Raw genomic sequence first — 18,440 nt, forward strand, 5'->3', positions numbered from 1 at the left:
AGGCGCCTTCTGCACAGCCATCACGGCCCGACCGAACCAGGCCCATCTACCTTGCGGCCCACTAGAGGAGGCCTCCAGTGCCGCGTCCGCTGGCTTGAATCGCGGCTCGAGACCTGCCGCGATCAACGGCCGCACCGCCGGTACCTCGGCCGGCACCGAAGATGAAGCTGCCAGCGTCGCCTCCACCACCACGCGACTCGGCGTCGGAGACGCCCCAAGCACCACGGAGGTAGCAGACCCCGACGAAGGATCCAAAGGCGCGATCGCCGCCGGCCGACGTGCAGAAACTGCAGCGAGGAAGTCCCCAAAAATAGGCGCCGGCGTGACTCGACGACGCGGAAGCGGGCCTCTCCAGGGCTTCATCCGCGGCATCCGGGAAAGCCGCAGGCCTACGGGCGACGAGGACGCCGCCCTCATCGCAGACCTCTTGACCTTCTCCCCCGGCGGCGGCGACGCAGATCTTGCTCGCTCCGACGACCTGCACGACGAAAAACGTACCTCTGGCGATGCAGACCTTGACCATACCCTGGACTCAGACGTCGGATATCCGATCTTTGTCCAGAAGTCATCTCTCACCTCCTCTTTGGACAATTCCAGCGACCGCCCGATCTGCTGCACGATAGGATCTAGCCCTAGCACCGACCACGCCGCCTCCTCCGCTGTTTCCCGCGTCTCCTCGTCAGAATCCTCGTCCTCCGCTAGGCAGAAGAACCTGGACCCGACGGTTGGCTGCGCCGGCGAGGGAGGAGCCGATGCGCCGGCGGCACGCGCAGGATCCGACCGAGCCACCCCATCGCTAGACGCCATCGGAACCGGCCGGCCTGCAGTTGCCTCGTAGTGCCGCAGATCGCAAGCGTTCTGCGAGGTGAGGGGTACGGCAGTGTGCGTCGCGTCTCCCGTCTCGGCTCTTGGTCTCGATCTGGTTCTTCCAAGTGCAGCGGTCGGCGGCAGGGATGTGGCGGTGTGACGAGCTCCTTCCTTCTTACGGGGGTCCTCGGCAGGGGGCGCCGGCTTGGGGCAGAGCGCCTTCTGCGCGTCGGTCGGCGCGGGTTCCGCCAGCGGATCCTGGGGAGGCGACCCCGAGGCAGGAGCGGGAGCGGAAGCAGGAGCCGGCGGAGGCGCCTTTTGCGCTGGGTCAGCGCGGGCTCTGACGGCGCCTGGGGAGGTGACTCCGAGGCGGGAGCAGGAGGCGGTGGCGGGGGACTCGCCGGACGAGTTGACGTCATATGACGCATATAGGTCGTGCCACTTAGGGAAATCCTTGAGCGCCATCCAACAAAGGACCAAGTTGAAGCTTTTTTTCTCCTTGGCAATCTTGAATTGGCACAAAGATTAGGTCATCAAGTCGGCAACACCAAGGCCATTCACCTTACGCTTCTTCGTCTTGTCGTAGGTGGCGTTGAACTTGGTAATTTTCTCTTGGATCCACGCCCACCTTTTCGTGAGCGAGTCCTCACTCTGGTCGCTCACACAAAGTTTATCACCTAAATGTTTGTGCTCATGGAATTAGTTGTGGATCTTCTTCCAAAATGTGCCACCCCTTTGTTGGGCATCACAAATTGGATCTCGTTCAACTTACCTCCATGCCTCGCAAAGGCACACGTCCTCAAGCTCGGTGAAGTTCCCGGTCCGATGGGATGCTCCTTTCGTAACTTGAGGTTGATCCTCCTCAAAGAAGTGTACCTCGTCGATGGAGATAGGGCCGTCATGGGTGCCACCTTGGGTGGCATCATGTTTCCCTTGGGTGCCACCTTCTGTGCCACCACCACCATTGATCATGCCGGCCATGGTACCAACTCCATCGAAGTAGGACCTCCACATGCAAGGGTTCGCATCGGCATTGCTAACTCGATGAACGAAACAAAGCGGAAAGAAAAATTATAGTTTTATACCAGATCCAAAGGCAAACTGGGTCGCGTTGCCATTTCGTCGACCAGGTTGCAGGGGGTGTGGGGGAGGCCGTCCAGCAATAGCCTCCTCGGGGATTTCTTTGCCCGGGACCCGATGAGCCGCTCATTAGGGGACTCGCCGACCTCGGGGGACTTTTCCCTTGAAAGTCGGGACACCGTCGGTCCATTGTAAGTCGGCGGCTTGGACGCGGTTGAGCCTAGTGGCCAGCGCGTTGGCCAACACCTGGCCCACCAGAAGCGTCGACCGCCGTGTCCATCATGACAACGTCATGTGATAAGGGCTAAGCCCAAGGGTGTGCCCGATCTTCACGGATTTGGATGGGATTCGTGGGGGAGGTGGATGAACACGAAGAACGTGGGTGGATGGCGGGGTGGATCGAAGATACAAACGCAGCAGACACACACAACCGGTTGTTCTTCGTTGGCCCGATACACCAACCCAATGGAATTGCAAGAAAAAGACCCACAAGGAGTAGAATCCCTCACAAAAGATTGGCAATAGCAATCGATAGAGTTCCAAAGAGGAAAAGAGTGCAAATAGATAGAATTGCAAAAGCAAAAGATCCAAAACAATAGAATTCCTAGAATGGAAGAGATCAATCGCCTAGAAGAGTAGATAACTTCGTAGATTGGTAGATCTAGAAGGGTTTCCCGCGGGAAGGAGCATAGCTCATGTTTTCTCTTACATCAAGTCTAATCTCAGATCTGAGCCAACAAGGCTATTTATAGGTGGGGGGCGAAGGGATAAGTTACACGCTGAAAAGTGCTGTCGTGCTGAAGTTCGATGGGGCGGAAGTTCCGGTCATGGGCGGAAGTTCCGGTCTTGAGGGCCGGAAGTTCCGGCCGGGGCGGAAGTTTCGGCCTAGTTCCGGAAATTGCCCATTTCCTTGCAGTAGCATCCAGGGGCGTTTTGGCGCAATTTCGGAACTTGGGCGGAACTTGGGCGGAAGTTCCGGTGGGCAGAAGTTCCGGTCCTTCGGGGCGGAAGTTCCAGCCTGATCCATTTCTCTGGGCGCTGGAAGGCATCTGGGAGGCATCTGGCCGGAAGTTCAGGTCCTGGGGGGCGGAAGTTCCGGCCTGGGCGTTGTAGCTCCATCTTCATCATTTCTAGCTCTCTGTCCATTGGCTTGGTCTCCATGGATCGCGTCTTGGTCGATGTATCTGATTGAACATAGGGTATTTGCATGAAGTAGCACGCCATCCAAAGGGGTATCAAATGCGTACGTGGAAAGGAGCGAATTCACCTCTTGGTGTAGTGCTTGGGCTCGAGCTCGTGTCATTGGGCCACGAGGAGGGCTTGTCGGTCTTGATGTAGTGTCGACCTTGGGTGGGGCTACATCATCTCCCCCCCCCCCCTTGGGAAAGAGTCGTCCTCGACTCTATGGTCTCATCATCTTCATGATATGGTGAGAGGTCGGACACATTGAATGTGTTGCTCACCAAGTACTTGGATGTCGGTATGTCGATGACGTAGGCGTTGTCGTTGATGCGCTTGAGGACCTTGAATGGACCATTGCCTCGTGGCTTGAGCTTGGAGTTTCTTTCTTGAGGGAAACGGTCCTTGCGAAGATGTATCCAGACTAGGTCCCCTTCATTGAAGATCCGTGCCTTTTTCTTCATGTTGAGGCATGTTGCTTGAGGAAGAACTTGTTGCTCGATTGTTGCCCTTGTATCTTCATGTAGCTTCTTCATGTATTGTGCTCGCTTGTCGATGTTCATGTTTACTTGCTCATGTAGCGGAAGAGGAAGGAGGTCAATCGCCGTAGGTGGTTCAAACCCGTAGACAACCATGAATGGGCTTCTCATTGTTGTAGTGTGCTTGGCGGGGTTGTAGGCAAACTCCGCATGCGGGATGCAATCTTCCCATGACTTCAAATTCTTCTTGACAAGGACTCGTAGTAGAGTGGAGAGGCTTCGATTCACCACTTCGGTTTGCCCATCGGTTTGTGGGTGCGAGAATGACGAGAACAAAAGCTTGACGTTGAACTTGGCCATTAGTGTCTTCCAAAGGTAACTCATGAACTTGACATCTCGATCCGAAACCATGCTTCTTGGTACACCGTGGAGTCTCACAATTTCCCTAAAAAACAAGGAGGCAATGTGTGAAGCATCATCCGTTCGGGAGCATGGTATAAAATGAGCCATTTTGGAGAATCTATCAACCACTACAAAAATTGAATCATGACCATATTCAGTTCGAGGCAATCCTAGCACAAAGTCCATGATTATATCGGACCAAGGAGCATAAGGGATAGGCAACGGTGTGTAAAGACCATAAGAGTTGGATGTTGACTTAGCTTGTAAGCATGTCGTGCAACGGTTGCATAGGCGCTCCACATCTCGCTTCATTCTTGGCCAATAGTAATGGGTAGATAGCATGGAGAGCGTCTTGTCTCGCCCAAAGTGTCCCATAAGACCACCACCATGCGATTCTTGTAAGAGCAAAAGGCGAAGCGAAGACATGGGAATACAAAGTTTGTTGCCCTTGAACAAGAATCCTTGGTGTAAATAGAAATCATCGATGCCCTTATCACTAGAACACTTTGCAAAGATTGGGCCAAAGAAAGTATCGGAAGCATATAAGTCTTTGATTTCATCAAGACCCAAAACATGGATATCCAAACGAGTGAGTAAGAGGGTGAGCTTGCGGGAAAGAGCATCCGCAACAACATTGTCCTTGCCCTTCTTGTATTTGATTACATATGGAAAGGACTCAATGAACTCAACCCAATTTGCATGTCTTTTGTTCAAATTGTGTTGACTTTTCAAATACTTCAAAGACTCATGGTCGGAGTGGATAACAAACTCTTTTGGCCAAAGATAGTGTTGCCAAACTTCAAGAACACGAACCAAAGCATAAAGTTCCTTGTCATATATAGGATAGTTGAGGCGTGCGCCATCCAACTTCTCGCTATAGTATGCCACGGGTTCTCCATCTTGCATAAGAACTCCGCCAATACCGAGTCCACTCGCATCACATTCAATCTCAAAAGTTTTGGAAAAGTTCGGAAGAACAAGGAGTGGAGCCTCGGTGAGTCTCTTTTTCAACTCATCAAAAGCTTTTGTTGGGCTTTGCCCCACACAAACGGAACATTCTTCTTGGTAAGTTCATTCAAAGGGCAAGCAATGGTGCTAAAATCTTTCACAAAGCGGCGGTAGAAACCGGCAAGTCCATGAAAACTTCGAACTTGACCAACATTGGTAGGAGTGGGCCAATTGTGGATGGCCTCAACCTTGGAAGAATCAACTTCAATACCATTAGCGGAAACCACAAATCCAAGGAAAACCAACTTGTTTTGTGCAAAGGTGCACTTTGGAAGATTTGCATAAAGCTTCTCATGACGCAAGTGAAGGAGATATGCCCAAGAGGCAATAATAAAAGTGGTTATTATATATCTTTATGTTTATGATAAATGTTTATATGTCATGCTATAATTGTATTAACAGAAACATTAGTACATGTGTGATATGTAAACAACAAAGAGTCCCTAGTATGCCTCTTAACTAGCTTGTTAATTAATGGATGATTAGTTTCATAATCATAAACATTGGATGTTATTAATAACAAGGTTATATCATTGTATGAATGATGTAATGGACACACCCAATTAAGCGTAGCATAAGATCACGTCATTAAGTTATTTGCTATAAGCTTTCGATACATAGTTACCTAGTCCTTATGACCATGAGATCATGTAAATCACTTATACCGGAAAGGTACTTTGATTACATCAAACGCCACTGCGTAAATGGGTGGTTATGAAGATGGGATTAAGTATCCGGAAAGTATGAGTTGAAGCATATGGATCAACAGTGGGATTTGTCCATCCCGATGACGGATAGATATACTCTGGGCCCTCTCGGTGGAATGTCGTCTAATGTCTTGCAAGCATATGAATAAGTTCATAAGAGACCACATACCACGGTACGAGTAAAGAGTACTTGTCAGGAGACGAGGTTGAACAAGGTATAGAGTGATACCGATGATCAAACCTCGGACAAGTAAAATATCGCGTGACAAAGGGAATTGGTATCGTATGTGAATGGTTCATTTCGATCACTAAAGTCATCGTTGAATATGTGGGAGCCATTATGGATCTCCAGATCCCGCTATTGGTTATTGGTCGGAGTGAGTACTCAACCATGTCCGCATAGTTCGCGAACCGTAGGGTGACACACTTAAAGTTGGATGTTGAAATGGTAGAACTTGAATATGGAATGGAGTTCGAATATTTGTTCGGAGTCCCGGATGAGATCCCGGACATCACGAGGAGTTCCGGAATGGTCCGGAGAATAAGATTCATATATAGGAAGTCATTTTATGAGATTTAAAATGATCCGGAAGGTTCTATGGAAGGTTCTAGAAAAGTCCGGAAGAAACCACTATGGAAGGCGGAGTCCCAAAGGGACTCCACCTCCATGGCCGGCCAACCCTAGAGGGGGAGGAGTCCCAAGTGGACTCCCCCTATGGGGGCCGGCCACCCCCCCACATGGAAGGGGGGAATCCCACCCCAAGTGGGATTCCCACCTTGGGTAGGTTTCCCTATCACATAGAAGGTTTTGGGTTCGGGTCTTATTCGGAGACTTGTAGTCCAACACTTGGGGCTTCCACCTATATAATGAGGGACAAGGGGAGGGGGCCGGCCACCCCAATAACCACCAAGGTGGCCGCACCCCTTAGAGGTCGGCGCCCCCCTCTCCCCAAACCCTAGCCGCCCCGCTTCTCCACTTCCCGCACGCTTAGCGAAGCTCCGCCGGATTTCTCCACCACCACCGACACCACGCCGTCGTGCTGTCGGATTAAAGAGGAGCTACTACTTCCGCTGCCCGCTGGAACGGGGAGGTGGACATCGTCTTCATCAACAACCGAACGTGTGATCGAGTACGGAGGTGCTGCCCTTTCGTGGCGCCGTGATCAAGATCTTCTACGCGCTTTTGCAAGCGGCAAGTGAACGTCTACCGCAGCAACAAGAGCCTCATCTTGTAGGCTTTGGAATCTCTTCAAGGGTGAGACTCGATAATCCCCTCGTTGCTACCGTCTTCTAGATTGCATCTTGGCTTGGATTGCGTGTTCGGCGTAGGAAATTTTTTGTTTTCTATACAACGTTATCCTACAGTGGTATCAGAGCCGTGTCTATGCATAGATGGTTGCACGAGTAGAACACAATGGTTTTGTGGGCGTTGATGCTCTCGTTGTCTTTAGTTTGAGTACTTTGCATCTTTGTGGCATAGTGGGATGAAGCGGCTCGGACTAACTTTACATGACCGCGTTCATGAGACTTGTTCCTCGTTCGACATGCAACTTGTATTGCATAAGAGGCTTTGCGGGTGTCTGTCTCTCCTACTATAGTGAAGATTCAATTTACTCTTCTATTGACAACATTAGTATCAACGTTGTGGTACATGTTCGTAGGTAGATTAGATCTCTATCGAAAACCCTAAACCACGTAAAATATGCAAATCAAATTAGAGACGTCTAACTTGTTTTTGCAGGGTTTGGTGATGTGATATGGCCATAATGTGATGATGAATATGTATGAGATGATCATTATTGTATTGTGGCAACCGGCAGGAGCCTTATGGTTGTCTTTAAATTTCATGTTGAGTAGTATTTCAAAGTAGTTGTAATAGTTGCTACATGGAGGACAATCATGAAGACGGCGCCATTGACCTTGACGCTACGCTGACGATGATGGAGATCATGCCCGAAGATGATGGAGATCATGTCCGTGCTTTGGAGATGAAGATCAAAGGCGCAAAGACAAAAGGGCCATATCATATCACATATGAACTGCATGTGATGTTAATCCTTTTATGCATCTTATTTTGCTTAGATCGCGACGGTAGCATTATAAGATGATCCCTCACTAAAATCTCAAGATAATAAAGTGTTCATCCTTAGTAGCACCGTTGCCAAGACTTGTCGTTTCGAAGCATCTCGTGATGATCGGGTGTGATAGAATCAACAAGTGCATACAACGGGTGCAAGACAGTTTTGCACATGCGGATACTAAGGTGGCCTTGACGAGCCTAGCATGTACAGACATGGTCTCGGAACACGTGATACCGAAAGGTAGAGCATGAATCATATGGTTGATATGATGAACACTTTGAGTGTTCGCCATTGAAATCACACCTTGTCTCGTGATGATCGGACTTAGGTGTGGTGGATTTGGTTCGTGTGATCACTAAGACAATGCGAGGGATATTGTTTTGAGTGGGAGTTCACTTAGTTTTTTTAATTATGTTGAATTAAAATTTGAACTCAATTTGTCATAAACTTAGTCTAAATTTTTGCAAATATATGTTGTAGAGATGGCGTCCCCAATCAATTTTAACTAGTTCCTAGAGAAAGAAAAACTTAAGAGCAATGGTAGCAACTTCACCGACTGGTTCCGTCATGTGAGGATCTTCCTCTCTGGCGGAAATCTGCAATATGTGCTTGATGCACCGCTAGGTGACCCTCCTGCAGAAACTGAAACCGATGAAGTAAAAGCTGTTTACGAGACTCGGAAAACTCGGTACTCTCAAGTTCAGTGTGCCATCCTGTGCAGTCTGGAATCCGATCTTCAAAAATGTTTTGAGCACCACGATCCTCATGAATTGATGAAAGAGTTGAACGCTATTTTTGAGACTCATGCGGCCGTGGAATGCTACGAAGCATCGAAACATTTCTTCAGCTGTATGATGGAAGAAGGCAGCTCCGTTAGTGAGCACATGCTCGCCATGACCGGGCATGCGAAGAAACTCAGTGACTTGGGAATAGTGATTCCTAACAGACTGGGGATTAATCGTGTCCTTCAATCACTGCCACCAAGTTACAAGAACTTTGTGATGAACTACAATATGCAGAACATGATCAAGGAGTTACCTGAACTCTTTGGCATGCTAAAAGTTGCTGAGATTGAGATCAAGAAAGAGCACCAAGTGTTGATGGTCAACAAGACCACCAGTTTCAAGAAACAGGGCAAGTCTAAGGGAAAATTCAAGAAGGGTGGCAAGAAAGCTGCCACGCCTCCTATGAAACCTAAGAACGGCCCTAAGCCTGATGCTGAGTGCTATTACTGCAAGGAAAAGGGACACTAGAAGCGTAATTGCTCCAAGTATCTGGCTGATCTGAAGAGCGGCCTTGTCAAGAAGAAGAAAGAAGGTATATCTGATATACATGTTATAGATGTTTATCTCACTGGTTCTCGTTCTAGTACCTGGGTATTTGATACTGGTTCGGTTGCTCATATTTGTAACTCGAAACAGGAACTAAAGAATAAATGAAACTACTGAAAGATGAAGTGACGATGCGCGTTGGAAACGGATCCAAAGTCGATGTGATCGCTGTCGGCACACTTCCTCTACATCTACCTTCGGGATTAGTTTTAAGCCTAAATAATTGTTATTTTGTACCCGCGTTGAGCATGAACATTATATCTGGATCTTGTTTAATGCAAGACGGTTATTCATTCAAGTCTGAGAATAATGGTTGTTCTATTTTTATGAATAATATCTTTTATGGTCGAGCACCTGAAAAGAATGGCTTATTTCTGTTAGATCTCGATAGTAGTGATACGCATATACATAACATTGATGCTAAGCGAATTAAATTGAATGATAATTCTACTTATATGTGGCACTGTCGTCTTGGTCATATTGGAGTGAAACGCATGAAGAAAATCCATACCGATGGATTACTTGAATCACTTGACTTTGAGTCACTTGATAGATGCGAAGCATGTCTAATGGGAAAAATGACTAAGACTCCATTTTCTGGTATGATGGAGCGAGCTACTGACTTATTGGAAATCATACATACCGATGTGTGCGGACCAATGAGCGTAGCATCGCGCGGTGGTTATCGTTATGTTCTAACCTTCACAGATGATCTGAGTAGATATGGGTATATCTATTTCATGAAACATAAATCCGAAACTTTCGAGAAGTTTAAGGAATTCCAAAGTGAAGTAGAAAATCAACGTAACAAGAAGATTAAATTTCTACGATCTGATCGTGGAGGTGAATATCTGAGTTATGAGTTTGGCATGCATTTAAAGAAATGCGGAATACTTTCACAATTGACACCGCCAGGAACACCACAATGAAACGGTGTGTCCGAACGTCGTAATCGAACTCTCTTAGATATGGTTCGTTCTATGATGTCTCTTACTGATTTGCCGTTATCTTTTTGGAGTTATGCATTAGAGACAGCCGCATTCACTTTAAATAGAGCACCATCAAAATCCGTAGAAACAACACCGTATGAATTATGGTTTAACAAGAAACCTAAGCTGTCGTTCCTGAAAGTTTGGGGTTGCGAAGCCTATGTAAAGAAGTTACAACCGGACAAGCTAGAACCCAAAGCGGAGAAATGCGTCTTCATAGGATACCCTAAGGAAACTATAGGGTACACTTTATATCACAAATCCGAAGGCAAAATCTTTGTTGCTAAGAACGGAACCTTTCTTGAGAAAGAATTTCTCACTAAAGAAGTGACTGGAAGAAAAGTAGAACTCGATGAGATTGATGAATCTATACTCGTTGATCGAGTAGCGCGATCGGAAGCTGTTCTGTATCACTGCACCGGCAACAGAGGAAGCTAATGATAATGATCATGAAACTTCGAACGAGGAAACTACTGAACCTCGCAGATCGACAAGGGAACGTGCCACTCCTGATTGGTATGATCCTTGTCTAAATGTCATGATTGTGGATAACAATGATGAGTACCCTGCGATGTATGAAGAAGTGATGATGAGCCCAGATTCCAACAAATGGCAAGAAGCCATGAAATCCGAAATGGGATCCATGTATGATAACAAAGTATGGACTTTGGTAGACTTACCTGATAGCCGAAAGGCTGTCGAGAATAAATGGATCTTCAAAAGAAAAACAGATGTTGATGGTAATATTACTGTCTATAAAGCTCGACTTGTCGCAAAGGGTTTCCGACAAATTCAAGGAGTTGACTACGATGAGACTTTCTCACCTGTAGCGAAGCTAAAATCTGTGAGGATTTTGTTAGCAATAGCTGCATTTTTCGATTATGAGATTTGGCAGATGGATGTCAAAACGGCGTTCCTTAATGGAGACATTGAGGAAGAGTTGTATATGGTACAACCCAAAGGTTTTGTCGATCCTAAAAATGCTGACAAAGTATGCAAACTTCAGCGTTCAATCTATGGACTGAAGCAAGCATCGAGAAGTTGGAACCGACATTTTGATAAGGTGATCAAAGACTTCGGGTTTATACAGTGTCATGAAGAGGCCTGTATTTACAAGAAAGTGAGTGGGAGCTCTGTAGCGTTCCTGATATTATATGTAGATGACATATTATTGATTGGGAATGATATAGAACTATTAAGCAGTGTAAAAGGTTATTTGAATAATAGTTTTTCAATGAAAGACCTTGGTGAAGCATCGTATATATTAGGCATCAAGATTTATAGAGATAGATCAAGACGCCTAATAGGGCTATCACAGAGTACATATCTGGACAAGATTCTAAAGAAGTTTAGAATGGATGAAAGAAAGAAAGGGTTCTTACTTATGTTACCAGGCAAGGTCTTGAGTAAGACTCAAGGACCGGCTACGGCAGAAGAAAGAGAAAGGATGAGTAATATCCCCTATGCCTCGGCAGTAGGATCTATCATGTATGCCATGCTATGTACTAGACCGGATATAGCGCATGCTGTTAGTTTGACTAGCAGATATCAAAGTGATCCAGGAATAGAACACTGGACAGCGGTCAAGAATATCCTGAAGTACTTGAAAAGAACTAAGGATATGTTTCTTTGTTATGGAGGTGACCAAGAGCTCGTTGTAAGCGGTTACACCGATGCAAGTTGGATCACTGATCCTGATGACTCTAAGTCACAGTCTGGGTACATGTTTATATTGAATGGTGCTGCAGTAAGCTGGGCAAGATCGAAGCAGTGCACGGTGGCGAAGTCTTCAACAGAATCAGAGTACATAGCGGCTTCAGAGGCTTCATCAGAAGCGGTATGGATGAAGAGGTTCATTGTAGAGCTCGGTGTGGTTCCTAAGTGCATTGGACCCATTAATCATTTACTGTGATAACATGGGTGCCATCGCCAATTCACAAGAACCAAGGTCACACAAGAGGCTGAAGCATATCAAGCTGCGTTACCACTCGATTAGCGAGTACATCAAAGATGGAGAAGTAAAGATTTGCAAAGTACATACTGATCTGAATGTAGCAGATCCGTTGACTAAAGCTCTCCCTAGGGCAAAGCATGACCAACACCAGAATGCCATGGGTGTTAGGTATATTACAATGTAATCTAGATTATTGACTCTAGTGCAAGTGGGAGACTGAAGGAGATATGCCCAAGAGGCAATAATAAAAGTGGTTATTATATATCTTTATGTTTATGATAAATGTTTATATGTCATGCTATAATTGTATTAACAGAAACATTAGTACATGTGTGATATGTAAACAACAAAGAGTCCCTAGTATGCCTCTTAACTAGCTTGTTAATTAATGGATGATTAGTTTCATAATCATGAACATTGGATGTTATTAATAACAAGGTTATATCATTGTATGAATGATGTAATGGACACACCCAATTAAGCGTAGCATAAGATCACGTTATTAAGTTATTTGCTATAAGCTTTCGATACATAGTTACCTAGTCCTTATGACCATGAGATCATGTAAATCACTTATACCGGAAAGGTACTTTGATTACATCAAACGCCACTGCGTAAATGGGTGGTTATGAAGATGGGATTAAGTATCCGGAAAGTATGAGTTGAAGCATATGGATCAACAGTGGGATTTGTCCATCCCGATGACGGATAGATATACTCTGGGCCCTCTCGGTGGAATGTCGTCTAATGTCTTGCAAGCATATGAATAAGTTCATAAGAGACCACATACCACGGTACGAGTAAAGAGTACTTGTCAGGAGACGAGGTTGAACAAGGTATAGAGTGATACCGATGATCAAACCTCGGACAAGTAAAATATCGCGTGACAAAGGGAATTGGTATCGTATGTGAATGGTTCATTTCGATCACTAAAGTCATCGTTGAATATGTGGGAGCCATTATGGATCTCCAGATCCCGCTATTGGTTATTGGTCGGAGTGAGTACTCAACCATGTCCGCATAGTTCGCGAACCGTAGGGTGACACACTTAAAGTTGGATGTTGAAATGGTAGAACTTGAATATGGAATGGAGTTCGAATATTTGTTCGGAGTCCCGGATGAGATCCCGGACATCACGAGGAGTTCCGGAATGGTCCGGAGAATAAGATTCATATATAGGAAGTCATTTTATGAGATTTAAAATGACCCGAAAGGTTCTATGGAAGGTTCTAGAAAAGTCCGGAAGAAACCACTATGGAAGGCGGAGTCCCAAAGGGACTCCACCTCCATGGCCGGCCAACCCTAGAGGGGGAGGAGTCCCAAGTGGACTCCCCCTATGGGGGCCGGCCACCCCCCCACATGGAAGGGGGGAATCCCACCCCAAGTGGGATTCCCACCTTGGGTAGGTTTCCCTATCACATGGAAGGTTTTGGGTTCGGGTCTTATTCGGAGACTTGTAGTCCAACACTTGGGGCTTCCACCTATATAATGAGGGACAAGGGGAGGGGCCCGGCCACCCCAATAACCACCAAGGTGGCCGCACCCCTTAGAGGCCGGCGCCCCCCTCTCCCCAAACCCTAGCCGCCCCGCTTCTCCACTTCCCGCACGCTTAGCGAAGCTCCGCCGGATTTCTCCACCACCACCGACACCACGCCGTCGTGCTGTCGGATTCAAGAGGAGCTACTACTTCTGCTGCCCGCTGGAACGGGGAGGTGGACGTCGTCTTCATCAACAACCGAACATGTGACCGAGTACGGAGGTGCTGCCCGTTCGTGGCGCCGTGATCAAGATCTTCTACGCGCTTTTGCAAGCGGCAAGTGAACGTCTACCGCAGCAACAAGAGCCTCATCTTGTAGGCTTTGGAATCTCTTCAAGGGTGAGACTCGATAATCCCCTCGTTGCTACCGTCTTCTAGATTGCATCTTGGCTTGGATTGCGTGTTCGCGGTAGGAAATTTTTTGTTTTCTATGCAACGTTATCCTACAACAAGATGCATAAGACTTCTCTCACATGTTGCACATGGTCCTCGAGATTTTTGCTATAAATGAGAATATCATCGAAATAGACAACCACACTCTTGCCAATGAGAGGTCGCAAGATGTGATTCATGAGTCGCATGAAAGTCGATGGAGCATTTGAAAGACCAAATGGCATGACAAGCCATTCATAGAGACCAAGTTTGGTCTTGAATGTCGTCTTCCATTCATCACCTATTGCCATGCGAATTTGGTGGTAGCCACTACGCAAATCAATCTTAGAGAAAATCGTGGCACCACTCAATTCGTCAAGCATGTCATCTAAACGCGGAATGGGATGGCGGTATCGAACGGTAATGGCATTGATGGGGCGGCAATCCATACACATTCGTTGCGTCTCATCCGGTTTAGGAACAAGAATCACGGGAACCGCACAAGGGCTTAAGCTTTCACGAACATACCCTTTGTCGAGGAGGTCTTGTATTTGGCGTTGGATCTCCTTTGTGTCTTCGGGGTTGGTGCGGTAGGCGGCGCGGTTTGGTAGAGGGGCGCCCGGTATGAGGTCGATGCGGTGCTCAATTCCTCTAAGCGGTGGGAGTCCATGAGGAAGCTCGTCGGGGAAGACATCTTGGAACTCCTTCAAAAGAGACAACAAAGACGAAGGAAGTGTTGTTAAGTTGTTAGTATCCGAGGATGGCCCCTTGCAAATGAGCACATAGTGCAATTTGGTGGATGGGTTGTGGTGCACTTCTCTCATCTCACTCTTGGTAGCTATGAGGACACTCTTCATCTCACTCATATATGGCTTGTGGCGCTCACTTTATTTTTGGTGGGTCACTCTCTCACCACTCATCTCACTATGGATGGTAGCTTCCTTAGCCCTCGCTAAAGCCTTTGCATTGTCCGCAATTACTTGGCTAGGAGTCATTGGGCGTAGGATGAATGTCTTGTCGCCGACCTTGAAGCTATAGGCATTTGTGTAGCCATCATGACTTGCTCTTTTGTCATATTGCCAAGGGCGACCAAGTAGCATGTGGCACACCGTCATGGGCACTACATCACAACCAACGGTGTCTTCATAGGCGCCAACCTTGAAGGATATGGAGACGGTGTGTTGTATCTTGACGTTTCCATTGTCACTTAACCATTGCAGATGGTAAGGGTGGGGGTGTTTCCGGAGTGTGAGGTTGAGCTTGGAGCATAGTTCGGTGCTTGCAAGATTGTGGCAACTCCCTCCATCGATGATAACCTTTATTGACTTGCCATTGATTCCGGCTCTTGTTTGGAAGATGTTGCACCTTTGATCTTCATTGGGAAGTGCATGGGTTGTCAACACTTTGGTCACCACAAGAGATGGGCTTGCATCATGCACACATACGACTTGCTCTTGGTCTTCCAAGTCATCATCTTCATGATTGGTTGCGGCTTGTACCAAGGCTTCATATTCACCTTCACTCAAGTACTCCACATCTCCATCATCTCGAGTTATCATAACTCTTGTGTTTTGCATTCAAAGGATTTATTCCCTTGAGCCCCACACTTGAAGCAAGTGATGTTACTAGATACCGTGGAAGCTTTGGAGGACATAGTTGATTGATCCGGCTTGAAGCTTGTTGTCTTGAAGGCACTCTTCGTTTGCTTGGGGGGATCCTTAGAGGCAATGGCACTTATGTTCTTGATGCTTGAGGAGGTGTTTGTTGCATTTCGCGCCGCGAAGAAGGACTTTGTCTTTGCACTTGCTATGTCTTCTCGCACTTGGCGCTCGGCTCTTGTAGCTTGATGAAGCAACTCAACCATGTTGGTGTAAGGCAAGAACTCCACTATCCTCTTGACGGGAATGTTCAATCCATTCAAGAATCTTGCCATTGTTTTCTCTTCTCGCTCATCCTCATTGGCACTCATCATGGTCATGTGCATCTCCTTGTAGTACTCCTCAACGGACTTGAAGCTTTGCTTGAGTTGAGTAAGCTTGTTGAAGAGGTCACGTTTGTGGTGGTTGGGCACAAAGTGTTTGTGCATGACTTCTTGCATCTCTTCCCATGTGTCAATGGGCTCTAGATCTTCCTTGTCACGCTTCTTGTTCACTTCTTCCCATCAAACATTTTCATATCCTTCAAACTCAAGTGATGCCATGGCCACTTTCTTTGCTTCGGAGAAGTTGTGTATGCGGAAGATTTTGTCAACCTTGAGGACCCAAGATAAGTATGCATCGGGGTCTTCCTCTCCGTGGAATTTGGGCATGGTGAACTTGAGCTTCCCAAAGATTTCCTCTTCATTGCGGTCATTGCGTCTAGGAGGTGGTCTTGCATCATCTTCATCCTCATTATGGTTGCGAGGTTGTTGAGGTTGATCCTCATTTCCATTGTGGTGGTTTGGAAGAGGAGGACGCCTTCCATGAGGTTCCCGGAGGTGTGGCATGACACTAGCTTCACTTGAGGCGTCTTCTTCATTTTGGTGCCTTGCTTCACCTTGATGAGCATGAAGTGCTTGACGAGCTCGATAATTGAGAGGGTTGTATCTTCTATTTTCCCTATTGTTTCTTCTTGCGCCATCATCTTGCGGAGCATCAATATTGATGATTTGGCGTTCTTTGTTCACTTCTTGTTCGCCTTCATGATGTGGGTTCCTTTGAGCATTGTCCACTTGAGATGGGCGCGGTTGCCCTTGTTGTTGACGTGCCTCTTGCTCGTGGCGAAGACGTTCTTTCTCACGTGCATGAAGGAGAGCTTGATCATGACGGAGTCGATGTTGTTCCTCTTTGAATTGAGCTTGACGATTTGCTTGTTGTAGTCTCTCTTGTTCAAGTTGAGCATGTGCTTGCTCCACATCTCGATCTTGTTGTTGAAGTACTTGAGCATCCACATTATGGTGGTGTGGGTCTTCATTAGAAGCATGGTAAGACGGGGATGAAGCTCGGTGTCTTGAACTATGAGAGCGCGAAGACCTTGAGTGTTGGCTTCGGTTGTTGGCGATGTTGGCAATAGCTTGTTCAAGGCGTGCCAACCTTTCTTCTTGCCTTCTCATGCTCGCCATGTTTTGTTGACCTTGAGTAGCAAGTGTGGCCCTCATATCATGGCCTTGAGCATCAAGCTTGTCATGGATGTCTTGCACTTGGACATTGAGGTCCCTTCTTTGCACTTGAGCTCGTTCTTCATAGCGTGCAACGGTCTCATCGATTCTTGCCGTGAGGTCATGGATACTCTTGTTGACGGCTTGAGTAGCTATCCAATGTTGGTGCCGTGTCATCGGTAGTTGGTTCCCCTCTCCACTAGACATGGTTACAACTAAAACAAGAACTATGTTGTGGGGGTTAGAGGAAAGCTCACAAGTAAGTCAAAGACTCACAACAAAATTGGAAAGGTGTATCAAGGTGAGGAACAACCGGTTACACACACAAAAACAAAACTCTATATGGTGTTAGGTACGGGTGTGGAAAGCCAAATGGAAGAACCAAAGGAAAAGTCTATTGTCAAAAGTGGGTAAGATCCAAAAGTCACAAGTCAAAAGCGGTGATCACAAAAGGCATACACAAGGAAGAACACACGCGTGGGACAAAAAGGGGTTAGCGCGACTTGGAAAAATGAGCAAGAACAAAATGGTCCTAACGAAGACTACTAGCTCGGTGTCACGCTAACGCAAGAGAGACCGTGGATTGGTTGCAAAATTGAGAAGCAACAAGATTTGCGCAAGACGCCTCTCTTCTCTTTTCTCTCTTTTGCTTAAAAGCTTTGGACTCTTTTGTGTATAGGTGTCACTCACACACTCTTTTCTTTTTCTTTTTGTATTTTTATTTTCTTTCTTTTTCTCACTATGTAAGGATACTACTATCTATGTAAGTATGTCACACTTCTTTTGCTTATCTTTTCACACGAGCTTGCTTCGTAGCTTTGCTCAACACACGCACACCCTCACGGTCGGGACGCTTGCGCAATGTTTCGCAACACTAGAAAGCCACTCTCGATAGGAAAGGTACGCAAAAGAGGCTAGGGCTACAAGTTAGGAGCAAGTTATACCACTTGATGATGGTGACTGACGATCTTGAACTTGCTATGGTGGAGGTGTCAAATGAACCGCTTGGATCCTCGGGGTGCCGTCGTCGTTGTCGATGTTGCGGAAGCTTTGTGGTAGCTGAAATGGCACTCAAACCGAAGTCCAAACACAAGGGGGTTAGTACCAAAACGAAAAACGAAGGTTGCTGTCAAAATTTCGGCCAGCCGGAACTTCCGGTCCTGAGGGGCGGTACTTCCGGTCCCGGGCGGAACTTCCGGTCCTGCCGGGCGGAACTTCCGGTCGCAATCAGATCTGCGGGCTGTTCATCGATTTGGGCGGAAATCCGGGCCGAAATCCTTCGAATTCGAGGAAAATTTGGCACTAAAAGCTGTGGGAAGGTGGGGGAATTGCAGATCAACACCAAAGACAAGTTTCTATTGGAGCAAAACCACAAACA

Source organism: Lolium perenne, chromosome 2, assembly GCF_019359855.2.
Source record: "Lolium perenne isolate Kyuss_39 chromosome 2, Kyuss_2.0, whole genome shotgun sequence".
Classification (NCBI taxonomy): Eukaryota; Viridiplantae; Streptophyta; class Magnoliopsida; order Poales; family Poaceae; genus Lolium; species Lolium perenne.